The sequence below is a fragment of the Mesoplodon mirus genome (genome assembly GCF_964341445.2).
Source record: "Mesoplodon mirus genome assembly, chromosome: 7".
Taxonomy (NCBI): Eukaryota; Metazoa; Chordata; class Mammalia; order Artiodactyla; family Ziphiidae; genus Mesoplodon; species Mesoplodon mirus.
The window spans coordinates 58,336,936-58,352,667 of NC_138983.1; the positions used below are offsets into that span (position 1 = coordinate 58,336,936).

The following is a 15,732-nucleotide window of genomic DNA, read 5'->3' on the forward strand; positions in this document are numbered from 1 at the left end:
TTGGCACTGTGTTGTGTATCTTTCAGTTTGTTACTTTTTCCACTCCGTACTATGCTTTTAAGGTCCACAAGTTGTTATGGGTACACAGTGTCATGATATGCATCCACCACATTTTGCCTATTTACTCAGAGATAGATATCTAGATGGCCCGCAACTCTTCAATTAACTGCCAGACTTAACATTTAAATGAAGACCCTCTCCATGGACATATATACACTACCAAACGTAAGGTAGATAGCTAGTGGGAAGCAGCCGCATAGCACAGGGAGATCAGCTCAGTGCCTTGTGACCGCCTGGAGGGGTGGGATAGGGAGGGTGGGAGGGAGACGCAAAAGGGAGGGGATATGGGAACATATGTATATGTATAACTGATTAAATTTGTTATAAAGCAATAAATAAATAAATAAATAAATGAAGACCCTCTCATATATCCTGTTAAGATACGTCACAAGACATGTATATATTCCATCTGATTGAATAGTGCCATGCTGCTCTCCACAATGCCTGCAACAGGCTTCACAGCCACAAAGAATGCATGGGGGTTCCTACAGCCTCTGATTCATGCCAATACTTGGAAATATCTGGCTTTCTAGTTTCTAGCCAATCGAATAAATTGCTAATTCATTGCTGTTTTAATGTTCATTTCTCTAACTACTAATGACATTGAGCATCTCTTCTCAGGCTTGATGGACTTTTGGATTTCCTCTCCTGTAAACTGCCCCTTCATATTCTTTGCCCATTTTTCTATTGGAGCTGCTGTCTTCCCTTTGTTGATTTGTAGGAGTTACTTCATATAGTCTAGATACTAATCTATTGTCAGTTTTAATCATTATTAATCTCTCATTCTGTTATCAGCTAACTTTGCCTATAGTATCCTTTATCCAACAAAAATCCTTAATCTTAATATAATCAAATTTATCAAATCTTTATCTTATTAGCCTGTACATTTTTCATTAACTTCATAATTTTGCCTTTCATAATTAGATCTTTAATCTCTCTTTAGTTCCTTTTTGTATGCAGTGTTATATAGGAATTTAGTTTTAATTTTTCTCCATATGGCGAGCTAGTTTTCTCAACACAATCTACTTAACAATGATTATTTTCTTCACTGATTGGTGATTACATCTTTAGTGTATATTAAGTTCCCATTATACAAGGATTTATCTTTGAGATCTTCACTCTCTTCCATTGGTCTATTTGTCTATTCTTTATAGTATGTCTTAATATCTGGTAAGGTAAATCCTTGTCTTGGGAACTGCTTTCTTTCTTGCCTTTATTTTTGAACTTCTAGTAGAGAAAAAAAATTAATCAGAATCTCTGGTTAATGAATATTCTCATCGTTAGTCTATGCATAGACCACTTTTGTTTTAATTTTTAAAAATTATTTTTGGGAGTTCCCTGGTGGTCCAGTGGTTAGGACTCAGCGCTTTCACTGCCGTGGCCTGGGTTCAATCCCTGGTTGGGTAATTAAGATCCCACAAGCTGTGCAACATGGCCAAAGCAAATTTAATTGTGGTTAAAAAAAAACACATAAAATTTACCATCTTAACCATTTTTCAAAGTGTAGAGTTCAATAGCGGTAAGTACATTCACACTGCTGTGCAACAGATCTCCAGAACTTTTTCATCTTGCCAAATCTGAAACTCTGTACCCATTAAACAACAACTTCCCAATCCCACCCACCCCCAGCCCTTGGCAACCACCATTCTACATTCTCTCTGTATGAATCTGACTACTCTAGGTACCTCATATAAGTTGAAGTATTTGTCTTTTTATGACTGGCTTATTTCACTTAGCATAATGTCCCAAAGGTTCATTTATGTGAAGTAGTGACAGGATTTCTTTCCTTTTCAAGTTAATTATTATCATTTTTTTTTTTTTTGGCGGTTCGCGGGCTTCTCACTGCTGTGGCCTCTCCCGTTGCGGAGCACAGGCTCGGGATGCGCAGGCTCAGCGGCCATGGCGCACGGACCCAGCCGCTCCGCGGCATGTGGGATCTTCCCAGACCGGAGAACGAACCCGTGTCCCCTGCATCGGCAGGCGGACTCTCACCCACTGCGCCACCAGGGAAGCCCAAGTTAATTATTTTTTAATAATATAACAAATACTGAACCCTCCATCCAACATAAGAACTGGAACACCTAAACTTACTTATATTTAGCTACGTCCTCTTCTTCTCTATCCTATCCTCCAGTTCTCCATCCAACATCAGCCTTATCCTGAATCTTGATTTTATCATTCCCTTGCTTTTTAAAATATGATCTTATCACTCACATACATATTTCTAAAACATTCTTTAGTTTTCATTGTTTTTAGCTTTCTATAAAAGGTATAAAGTTATAAGTACTCTTCTGGGACTTTTTTCACTCAGTATTATATTGCTAAGATTCATCCTTACCATGATTTGTAACTATAGTTAATTATTTTTGTGTTATTCCATATATTTATATATGTATTATTTTATCACAACTAACCTATCCACTCACCTATATATGGGTATTGGGTCATTTTCAAGTTTTTGCTATTACAGATAGTGCTAATAGGAAAATTCTGGTACGTCCTCCCTCCTGGGATGCATGTGCAAACTTTTCTCTTGGCATATATCTAGGAATTAAACTCCTGGATCATAGGGAATATGAGTATCCAACTTTATAAACTCTTTTTCAAAGTGATTTCTCCATGAAACAATATTAACTGACTACTGCCCTAGCACAGGGCTAAAAAGGATCAAAGAATATTTGCTAATTGAACAAACAAACAAACAGACATGAGGGAAGAGTGAAGAAGAGCATAGGAGTCAGAGGGACTGGACGTGAATCCTGACTCTGCTAATCATTGGTTGAATGGGGCTCAGTAATCTCTTTAAGCTTTAGTTTCTTGATCCATACAATGACGAAAATAAAATTACCCACCTCAGAGCAAAATACTTGGCACATTATGAAGTACTCAATAAACGGTAGCTGGTGTTATTAATTATGTTTATGCAATAGTGAAGTTCATACTTTAGTGATGGCCCAACTATATTTCTGCTCTGCTTCTCCTCCCTGAAGCCCATCTTCAGCCTAGAGTAGATTTGAATTTCAAGGTGAGGGGGTCCCTCAAGAACTATAAACTTGCAGTTACAGCAAGTACCTAAAATCTGTTTAGGCAGGGAGAAGAACTTCAGATGCACCAGGATGGAAAACAAGGAATACCAAATGGGCCATCCAAACAGAACAGCAAATAACGGAATCCTCAGCCCACAGGGTGGTTCATAAATCTAGTGTACAAAAAATTCTGTACCAATTCTACAAATAAAATCAGATAGCAGGGCTTCCCTGGTGGCGCCGTGGTTGAGAGTCCGCCTGCCGATGCAGGGGAAACGAGTTCGTGCCCCGGTCTGGGAAGATCCCACATGCTGCGGAGCGGCTGGGCCCGTGAGCCATGGCTGCTGGGCCTGTGTGTCCAGAGCCTGTGCTCTGCAACGGGAGAGGCCACAACAGTGAGAGGCCCACATACCGAAAAAAAAAAAAAAAATCAGATAGCAATCTGAGGAAAGATATCTGCAACACATATGACAAAAGGTTTATTCATAATATACAAAGAGCTGTTATAAATCAATAAGAAACATTCCAAAAGAATCCTAAGCAAGGAAAGAAAATATGACCAAATACACCAAGTGGTTCAACTGTGAATAACATTTATATGTCACAATAATGTAAATAGGGAATATTTATTTAACTAAAAACTGGGAGGAAAAGTGTGTATGTGATGGGTATAGTGTAGCAGTATAAGATAATTACCACCTTCCATGGTAGAAAGTCAAAAGGAAAATTATATATATATATGTGTGTGTATATATATATATGTGTGTGTGTGAGTGTATGTGTAATCATGTTATTTAAAAATATAGAGGTCAGGATCAGAAAACAACTAAAAAAAGTTTAAAGTGGTTGCCACTGAAATAATCAGGGATGGATAGAAACAGGCAGAGGACTGATGTGTTTTGCTTTTTAAACCTTACAGAACTTCTTGACTTTTTTGTTTTGTTTTGTTTGTTTGTTTTGGCCACGCTGCAGCTTGTGGGACCTTAGTTCCCCAACCAGAGATCAAACCCGTGCCCCTTGCAGTGGAAGTGTGGGTCCTAACCACTGGACTGCCAGGGAAGTGCCAGAACTACTTGACTTTTATTTTTTTTAATTATTTTTTTTTATAATTTATTTATTTAATTTATTTATTATTTTTGGTTTGGCTGCGTTGAGTCTTTGCTGCTGCGCGTGGGCTTTCTCTAGTTGCAGTGAGGGGGGCTACTCTTTGTTGCGGTGCCTGGGCCTCTCACTGCGATGGCCTCTCCCGATGTGGAGCACGGGCTCCAGGCACACAGGCCTCAGCAGTTGCGGCTCGTGGGCTCTAGAGTGCAGGCTCAGCAGCTATGGCACACAGGCCCAGCTGCTCTGCTGTATGTGGGATCCTCCTGGACCAGGGCTCGAACCCGTGTCCCCTGCATTGGTAGGCGGACTCCCAACCACTGCGCCACCAGGGAAGCCCTACTTGACTTTTAAATTAGGTATTTTCACCCTATTAGATTGACAAAGATTAAAAATACTGAGGATTCTCTATACTCTCTTTAACACTGGGTAATAGCACTGTTTAACTTCTCTTGGTGGGATTATAAACTGCTATAACCTTTTTTGAAGGGCAATTTGACAAGATCTATTAATGATTAAATGGCAATTCCACTTGACCAGGCAATTCCATTTCTAGGAATTCATTCTCCAGAAACGCCGGCCCAGCTATGCAAATTATATATGTAAAAAGTTTACTGAACCATTGTTGCAACTGAGATAAACTGTTAATTAACATGTCTATTAATAGACATAAGTTAAATTTAAAAAAACCAATTTAAAAGAATACTATGGTTTAGTAGTTTTAAAGGATGGCACACATACTAATACGGATAGACATACAAACTAATATGGCTTGTATATCTGAGAGCCAGTACAGGCATACCTTGTTTTATTATATTTTGCTTTATTGCACTTTGCAGATACTGCAGTTTTTTACAAACTGAAGGCTTGTGGCAACCCTGAGTTGAACACGTCTATCAGTGCCATTTTTCCAACAGTTCATGTCTCTGTGTCACATTTTGGTAATTCTCACAATATTTCAAACTTTTTCATTATTATTATATTTGTTATGGTGATCGATGATCAGTGATCTTTGATGTCACTATTGTAATTGTTTTGGGGAACCACAAACTAGGCCATATAAGACAACAAACTTAACAAATGCTGTGTATGTTCTGACTGCTCCACTGACCAGCTATTCCCCATCTCTCTCCCTTTCCCTGGGCTTCCCTATTCCCTGTACACACAATATTGAAATTAGACCAATTAATAACCCTACAATGACCTCTAAGTGTTCAAGTGAAAGGAAGAGTCACACATCTCTCATTTTAAATCAAAAGCTAGAAATGATTAAGCTCAGTGAGTAGGCATGCTGAAAGCTCAGACAGGCTGAAAGCTAGGCCTCTTGTGCCAGTTAACCCATGTTGTGAATGCAAAGGAAAAGTTCTTGAAGGAAATTAAAAGTGCTACTCCAGTGAACACATGAATGATAAGAAAGCAAAACAGCCTAACTGCTGATATGAAGAAAGTTTCAGTGGTTAGATAAAAGATCAAACCAGCCACAACTTTCCCTTAAGCCAAAACCTAATCCAGAGCAATTCTCTGAAGGCTGAGAGAGGTGAGGAAGCTGCAGAAGAAAAGTTTAAAGCTAGCAGAAGTTGGTTCATAAGGTTTAAGGAAAGAAGCCATCTCCACAACATAAAATTGCAAGGTGAAGCAACAAATGCAGATGAATAAGCTGCAGCAAGTTACCTAGAAGATCTATCTAAGATGATGAATCAAAGTAGCTACACTAAACAACAGATTTTCAAGCAGATGACATCTATGACTTTCACAGACAGGAGAAGTCAGTGTCTGGCTTCAAAGCTTCAAAGGACAAACTAACTCTCTCTTTAGGGGATAATGCACCTGGTGACTTTAAGTTGAAGCCAATGCTCATTTACCATTTCCAAAATCCTAGGGCCCTTAAAAATGTTAAATCTACTCTGCCTGTGCCCAATAAGTGGAACAACAAAGCCTGGATGACAGCCCATCAGTTTACAACATGGTTTACTGAATATTTTAAGCCCACTATTGAGTCCTACTGCTCAGAAAAAAAAAAAAAAGAGTTCTTTCAAAATATTACTGCTCACTGACAATGCACCTGATCAACCAAGAGCTCTGATGGAAACGTACGATGAGATTAATGTTGTTTTCATGCCAGCTAACACAACATCCATTCTGCAGCCCATGCATCAAGGAGTAACTTCAACTTTCAAGTCCTGTTATTTAAGAAATACATTTTGTAAAACTACAGCTGCCATAGATATTGATTCCTTGTTTGGATCTGGGCAAAGAAAACTGAAAACCTTCTGGAAAGGATTCACCATACTAGATGCTATTAAGAACATCTACAATTCACTGGAAAGAAGTCAGAATAGCAACATGAACAGGAATTTGGAAGAAATGTATTCCAACCCTTGTGGATGAATCTGAGGGGTTAAAGACTCGTGGAGGAAGTAACTGCAGAAGTGGTAGAAATAGCAAGAGAACTAGAATTAGAAGTAGAGTCTGAATATGTGACTGAATTGCTGCAATCTCATGATAAAACTTTAACAGCTTAAGAGCTGCTTCTTACACATGAGCAAAGAAAGTAGTTTCCTGAGATGGAATCCACTCCTGTTAAAGATGCTGTGAAGACTGTTGAAATGACAACAAAGGATTTAGAATAATACATAAACTTAAGTTGCTAAGGCAGGGTTTGAGAGGATTGACTCCAATTTTGAAAGAAGTTCTACTGTGGGCAAAATGCTATCAAACAGCACTGGGTGCTACAGAGAAATCATTTGTAAAAGGACGACTGATACAGCAAACTTCACTGTTGTCTTATTTTAAGAAATTGCCACAGCTATTCCAAACTTCAGCAACCACCAGCCTGATCAGTCTTCAGCCATCAGCATCTAGGCAAGACCCTTTACCAAGAAAAAGATTGACTCAATGAAGGCTCAGGTGATAGCATTTTTCAGCAATAAAGTATTTTTAAATTAAGGTATGTACATTGTTTTTTTAGACATAACACTATTGCATACTTAACAGACTACAGTACAGTGTAAATATAACTTTTATATGCCCTGAGAAACCAAAAATTTTGTGTGACTTACTTTATTGCATATTCACTTTATTGCAATGGTCTGGAACCAAACCCATGATATCTCTGAGGTATGCCTATATTAGGTGGAAAATGTTGCAGAGCCTAATGGATGTCATAAATATCTAAAAATTTATAAACATTAGCATATGCATAGAAAAAATCTGCAAGTGTAACAAATGTTTAACAGTGATTCTCTCTGGGCACTTCCGAATTTTTTATAACAAACATGTATAACATTTGTAATGAGAGCAAAAACAGAACGATGGGCTTCCCTGGTGGCGCAGTGGTTGAGAGTCCACCTGCCGATGCAGGGGACGTTAGTTCGTGCCCCGGTCCGGGAAGATCCCACATGCCGCGGAGCGGCTGGGCCCGTGAGCCATGGCCGCTGAACCTGCGCATCCAGAGCCTGTGCTCCACAACGGGAGAGGTCACAACAGTGAGAGGCCCGCGTACCGCAAAAAAAAAAAAAAAAAAAAAAAAAAAAAGAACGAAACCTCATCCTGTCTCTCGACAGGTCAGCTTTGTCCTCTAAGAATGAGACAGGCCTTCGCCTCTCTTGGTAATTCGATGATACAGATTTTAGAGCTTAGAGGGAGTACTTAGAAGAAGTCCAGCCAACCATTCCGTAAAACTCACAAAAATCTGCTCCACAACATCCCTGACAGGGTTGTCTAGCCCCTGATAAAACATAGTTGTAATGGGAAGAGCATTCCCTTCTAAAACAGTTAATTCCACTGTGGAACAGCCCTCACTGTTGAAAATTTTTTTATAATACTTAGCCAAAATCTGCATTCTTAAAGCTCTCATTCCTTAGCTTTAATTTGGGCCTTTGGAGTTAAACAGAATAAGAGTAATGAAAAACTATTTTAAAGTTTGAAGAGACATTAGCAATCATCTAGTCTTAAACCCTCACTTTAAAGATGAAACGTGAGAATGAGGCGAGGCTAAGAGGGAATAAGTAATTTGCCCAAGGTCCATTGCTAATTAGCAGTGATGCTAGAAATAGATCTTAGATCAAGTGACTCCCACTTCAAGGCTTTTTATACTACACCAAAATTCCATTCCTCAAAAAACAGAAAGGAAGGTAACACTTCCTAACTCATCTATGAGGCCCCATTATCCTGATACCAAAGCAAGATAAATACATGACAAGAAAAGTACAAACCAACCTCTGTTATGAATGCAGAGGCAAAAATCCTCAACAAAATACTAGCAAACCGAATCCAGCAGCATATTAAAAGGATTACACACTGCGACCACATAAGATTTATCCCAGGGATGCACCACATGATCACCTCAATTGATGTAGAAAAAGCATTTGAGAAATTCAACACCCATTCAATGATAAACACACAAACTAGGAATAGAAGGGAATTTCCTCAACATGATAAAGGGCATTTATGAAATATCCATAGGTAACATACTTAAAGATTAAAGACTGAAAGCTTCTCCCCTAAGATCAGGAAAAAGATAAGGATGCTCATCTCACTACTATTATTTAACATTGTACTGGAAGTTTTAGCCAGAACAATTATGCAAGAAAAGGAAATAAAAGGCATCCAATCTGAAAAAAAGAAGCAAAACAGAGGACATAATTTATATAAAGAAAATCCTAAAGAATCTACACAAAAAACTATTGGTTAATAAACAAATTCAGCAAAGTTGCAAAACACAAAATCAATACACAAAAATCAGTTTTATTTCTATATATTAACAATGAACAATCCAAAAAGGAAATTAAGAAAATAATTCCATTCACAATAACATCAAAAAGAATAAAATACTGGGGAATAAATTTGACCAAGGAGGTATGGCTTGTACAATGGAAACTACAAAATATTAATGAAAGAAATTAAAGAAGACTGAATAAATGAAAAGATAATTAATGCTCATGAAAGTTCATGGAATGCGAAGATTGATATTGCTAACATGGTAATACTCCCTCAAATGATCTACAGATTCAGAGCAATCCTTATCAAAATCACAACTGCCTTTTTTTTGCAGAAATGGAAAAACTGATCTTAAAATTAATATGGAATTGCAAGGGATCTAGAACAGTCAAAGCAATCTTGAAAAGGAACAAGTATGGAGGATTCATGCTTCCTAATTTCAGAACTTACTACATTGCTATGGTAATCAAAAGTGTGATACTGGCATTAGTATAGATCTATAGTTCAATGGAATATAACTGAAAGTACAAAAGTAAGTGCATACATCTATGGTCAATTGATTTTTGACAAGAGTGCTAATAAGACCATTAAATGGAGGAAGAAGTCTCTTCAGTAAATGGTGTTAAGACAACTGGATATCCACACGCAAAAAAATAAAGTTAGATCCTTATCTCATACCACTTACAAAAAATTAACTCCAAATGGATCAAAGACCTAAATCCTAAGAGCTTAAAGTATAAAACGCTTCAAAGAAAACACAGGGGTAAATCTTAATAATCTTGGATTTGTCCATGGATTCTTAGATATGACATTAAAAGCAGAAGCAACAAAAGAAAAAAATAGGTTTAACGGTACAAACTTGCAACTAGTAGTAAATAAGCCATAGTAGTAAATAAGCCATAGAGATCTAATGCACAGAATAATGAATATGGACAATGATATTGAACTTTAATGATCAAACTTGCTAACAGACTAGAACTTAGTTATTCCAACCACACTAAAAAGAAAGAATAGTTATGTAATGTGATAGAAGTACTAAATATCACTACAATGACAATCATGCGATAATATATAAATGTAGCAAATTAACGTTACACATCTTAAATTTACACAACGTTATATGTTAAATATATTCCAAAAAAATTGGATTCATCAAACTTAAAAATGTTTATGCATGAAAGGATACTATCAAGAAAGTGAAAAGGCAACCCACAGAATGGGAGAAAATATTTGTAAATCATTATCTAATGATGGTGTAGTATCCAGACTATATAAAGAACTTCTACAATTCAACAACAAAAAGTCAAAAATCTGGGAGTTCCCTGGCAATCCAGTGGTTAGGATTTGGCACTTCCACTGTCGTGGCCCAGGTTCAATCTCTAGTCAGGGAACTAGGATCCCGAAAGCTGCACAGAACATCCAAAAAAAAAAAAGACAAAAATCCAATTAAAAAATGGGTAAAGAACTTGAATAGACATTTCTCCAAAAAAGATATACAAATAGCCAATAAAAACATCAAAAGAGGACTTCCTGACGGTCCAGTGGTAAGACTCCATGCTTCCATTGCAGGGGGTATGGGTTCAATCCCTGGTCAGGGAGCTAAGATCCCACATGCTGCAGTGTGGCCAAAAATAACAACAACAACAAACCACCACCAACAAAAAAAAACCCAAAACACCAAAAGATGCTCAACACCATTAGGGAAATACAAATCAAACCACAATGAAATCCCACTTTATGCTCGCTAGGGTGGCTATAATACAAAAAAAAAAAAAAAGGAAGGAAGGAAGGGAGGAAGGAAGGAAAAGAAAAAGAAAAATAACAACTGTTGGCGAGAATGTGGAGAAATTGGAACCCAACATATTGTGAGTTAGAATGTAAAATCCCGCAGCTGCTATAGAAAACCATTTGGCAGTTCCTCAAAAAGTTAATCACAGAGTTACATATGACTCAGCAAATCCACTCCAGGATATATCCAAGAACTGAAAATAGGTGTTCAAATAAAAACTTACAATGAATGTTCATAGGAACACTATTCAAAATAGCCCAAGGCTTCCCTGGTGGCACAGTGGTTAAGAATCCACCTGCCAATGCAGGGAACACGGGTTCTATCCCTGGACCAGGAAGATCCCACATGCCACGGAGCAACTAAGCCTGTGCGCCACAACTACTGAGCCTGCGCTCTAGGGCCCGCAAGCCACAACTACTGAGCCCATGTGCCACAACTACTGAAGCCCGCGTGCCCTGGAGCCCGTGCTCTGCAACAAGAGAAGCCACTGCACTGAGAAGCCTGTACACTGCAACAAAGAGTAGGCCCCGCTCACCGCAACTAGAGAAAGCCGCATGCAGCAACAAAGACCCAATGCAGCCAAAAATAAATACAATTAATTAATAAATAAAAAACAAAACAAAACAAAATAGCCCAAAGGTGGAAACAACTCAAGTGTCCATCAACTAATGAATGGATAAACAAAATGTAGCATATCCACACAATGGAATATTACACAACCATAAAAGGAATGAAATACTGGTAGATACTACAATATGAAAGAACTTTGGAAACATTATGCTAAGTGAAAGAAGCAAAAGCACAAAAGACCACATATTATATGATTCTATTTATATGAATATAAAGAATAGGCAAATACATAGAAAGCAGATTAGTGGTTGCCAGGGTGTGCTGGGAGGGGGAAATGGGAAGTGATTGCTTAATAGGTATGGGGTTTCCTTTGGTGTAACAAAAACATTCTAGAACTAAATAGTGGCCATGGTTGCACAACAACATGGATGTGCTAAAAGCCAGTGAATTATACACTTTAAAACAGTTAAAACTGTGAATTTTGTTATGTGAAATTGTCCTCAATAAAAATAAAATCTATTCCACTTCCACATAAAATAGTACCTGAAGATATTTTTATGTCTTGAGACTTTTCTCTTAGGAGTAGGAGGAACAAAGTCACTAACGCTAGCTTTAGAGTTTACAAAACACTTTGCCATGCAATTTTATATAATCTTCACAACCCAGGAGATAGATATTATCACCCCAATTTAGAGATAAGAAGAACTGAGGCTCAGAGAGGTATAAAGTCATATAGCCAGGAAGCATGAGAGCTGACTAATCAAGCCAGATGGTCTAATTCCACTGTATTTACTGCTGCAAGGCAAACAGCTCCAACTTCCGATAAGCTTGAAAAAGGACAGGAGATGCCATTATGTACAGGCATCTTAGGCAATTTTTCTTCCTCCAAAGTTAGTACTTTAATCAAAGCAGTAAAAACATTCATTGTACCCAAGTTAATAAAAGTTTTAACAAAAGCAATATAGAGGGGCTTCCCTGGTGGCGCAGTGGTTGAGAGTCCGCCTGCCGATGCAGGGGACACGGGTTCGTGCCCCGATCCCGGAAGATCCCACATGCCGCGGAGCGGCTGGGCCCGCGAGCCATGGCCGCGGAGCCTGTGTGTCCGGAGCCTGTGCTCCGCAACGGGAGAGGCCACAGCAGTGAGAGGCCCGCGTACAGCAAAAAAAAAAAAAAACAAAAAAAAAAAAAAAAAAAAAAAAGCAATATAGATCATTATTGTATAAGAGCAGCATAAAGCAGGACACTACAGATTTCTTCTTCCAATTTTCTAAAGATATGAGTTTAAGTTTCTCAGTGTAAGATATGCTATGTTAGCATGTCCTCTCACCAATGTAGTTCAGCATAATGTTTACAGGGTGTGGCAATAAAGTAATGAGAAGACTGTGCGTATTCCTTACAACAACTGGCCTCATTAAGTCACAATCACATTCCTATTAAAGATTAATGAATGGGGCTTCCCTGGTGGCGCAGTGGTTGAGAGTCCGCCTGCCGACGCAGGGAACATGGGTTCATGCCCCAGTCCGGGAAGAGCCCACATGCCGTGGAGCGGCTAGGCCCGTGAGCCATGGCTGCTGAGCCTGCGTGTCCGGAGCCTGTGCTCCGCAACGGGAGAGGCCACAACAGTGAGAGGCCCCTGTACCACAAAAAAAAAAAAAAAAAAAAAAAAGATTAATGAATGAATGACACATCAGTGGTTTTCTAACACTCTGATGTGTCCTATAGATGTTCCTGAGAAAGCGGAGGGGTCAGGGTTACCAGCCCAAGAAGAGCATCCTCTTATTTTCTACACTGGGTTTTTCCTTAAGATACTGTTTGAAGAAAGGACTCCACAGCCTTTTTAAAAAGTACATACTGAAAACCACTGCAGTACATTATGCATCCTCACTTCTTCAGAGGTTTTCAGAAATCTCTGCAGATTAGCCAACAACATATAATTATTTCTAAATTCAAGCATAGAAATTCCAAGGGGGCTCTCTACATTTGGTTTATGATTTTTTGTATTTCCCAGGCTCAATTAAACCATCCTGATAAATCCCCATTTTATAGAGCAGGTACTATAAGCACACACTGAAAAAACAAGTGACTTATCTCAGATGGCAGGGTGAAGCACAAGCAGGGTCCAGATATGAAGCCCCACCCCAGATGGCTCAGCCTGCTGGATGGTGCCTAGTTCAAAAAGCCTTGGTGCCATGTGGTCATTCCATGCACTATGACCTGATGGTACAGATGTCTCTACTTGCGGTGCATGACAACACATGAGGTGGCTATAGGCCAGTAATGTCTGGAACAAGTGCCAGCTCAAGGGCAAAGATTAGTCTCTCTTCTGCCTATGCTCCATATTATCCCTTGGTTCCCTTGATAGAAAATCCTTTCCAGAAGCACCATATGGTATAGTAGAAATTATGAAATATGAAATAGAAGACTTGGGTTCAAATCCTGGCTCTATTAGTATCCCCTTCATGCCTGAACTCTCTGGGCCTCAGTTTGTTCATAGTACTTATATCATGGGCTATTAGGAGGGTTAAATGAGATAGTGTAGCAGTTCCCATCCTGTGGGCTACAGACCTCTGGGCATCTTTGGCCCTATCACAAGACGTCTGAAAAAGCACATACTAGAGAAAAAGAATCATTTCGGGATTAAGACTAAATGCCCTGGAGTAAAACTGTCTTGGTTCAAATAATGGTTTTACCAGCGGAGCAAGTTACTTAGGCTTTCTGCCTCAGTTCCTCATCTGTAATTGGAGGAAACAGTATTTATTGGGTTACTGTGAGGATTAAATGAGTTATATATGTAAAGTGCTTAGAACAGTGACTGGCATAGTAAAAATTCAATAAATATTAGCTATTGTTACTACTATATGTGTTTATGTATTCTTTCAAAGTACATCTATTATCACATGGATGTTTGCCAAGTTTTTTATGTTAAAAAAGGGTTATACTTGAAAAGGTTAAATACTTCTAAGATAATAGTTGTAAAAGAATCCAGTATACTACCTGCCATGTCCTAATCCAGAGTAGCTGCATCTATGATTTCAATGTTTTTTAATTTACTGAAGCTTATTTTGTGGTCCAACATATAGTCTATCCTGGAGAATGGGCCATGTGCACTTGAGAAGAACATGTATTCTGCTGTTGTTGGGTGGAGTATGCTGTATATGTCTGTTAGGTCTAATTGGTTTATAATGTTGTTCAAGTCCTCTTTTACCTGTTGATCTACCTGGTTATTCTATCCATTATTGAAAGTGGGGTACTGAACTCTCCAACTATTATTGTAGAACCATCTGTTTCTTCCTTCAATTTTGTCAATTTTTGCTTCACGTATTTGGGGGTTCCTTTGTTAGGTACATACATGTTTATAACTGTTATATCTTCTGGCTGTAATGAACCTTTTATCAATATATAATGTCCTTCTTTATCTCATGTAACCTTTTTTGATTTAAAGGCTATTTTGTCTGACATTTAAGAGCCACCAGCTCTTTCTTGGTTATCATTTGCATGAAATATCTTTTTCCATCCTTTTACTTTTTTTTTTTTAATATTTATTTATTTATTTATCTTTGGCTGCATTGGGTCTTTGTTGCTGTTTGCAGGCTTTCTCTATTTGCAGCGAGCGGGGGCTACTCTTCGTTGTGGTGGCTTCTCTTGTTGCGGAGCATAGGCTCTAGGCGTGTGGGCTTCAGTAGTTGTGGCTCGCGGGCTCAGTAGTTGGCTCGCAGGCTCTAGAGCGCAGGCTCAGTAGTTGGGGTGCATGGGCTTAGTGGGATCTTCCCAGACCAGGGATCAAACCCATGTCCCCTGCATTGGCAGGCATATTCTTAACCACTGCGCCACCAGCGAAGCCACATCCTTTTACTTTTGTCTCGTTTCTTTATATCTAAAGTGAGTATCTTATAGACAGCATAAACATGGATAATGTGTTTTGTTAAATCAATCTAACAATCTCTGCTTTTTAATAGGAGAATTTAATCCATTTACATTTAAAGTAATTACTAATAAGGAAGGATTTACTTCTGCCATTTAGCTATATGTTTTCTGTACATTTTATATGTTTTTGTTCCTTATTTCCTCTATAACTGCCTTCTTAGGTCTCTCTAACTCTGACCCTGCCTTCTTACCACCTACTACATTGCCTCTTCTTTATTACTGCATTTTCAAAATATTAATCTAAAGATTCATTGGAGTCTTGGTCTTCCCAATCAAGTGATCATCCCTCCCTCTATCTGAATAGTTCCTAATGAACAGCTCCTTCATGAATCTATCCCAAAATGTTAAAAGGGAGGATCTACCTTTTCTGGCCATGAAAGTACATTCAGGTTCTTTCCCAGTTTTCACAATCTGAATCACCTGTCCCTTAAACACACACCCAACATACACTATTCACCATTCACACATACAGCTTAGTATTATTATCTATTCCTTGCCTACATGTGGCCTGGGTTAGGCTGGACCCTAGAATACTTAAGAAGG

The 15,732-nt window shown here is 38.6% G+C and overlaps 1 protein-coding gene across 4 annotated transcripts in view; it reads right to left on the reverse strand.

Moving 5' to 3' along the window:
- RNF121 (ring finger protein 121) overlaps positions 1 to 15,732 on the reverse strand; it is an 85,558-nt gene that overhangs the window by 30,093 nt on the left and 39,733 nt on the right. The window lies entirely within an intron of this gene.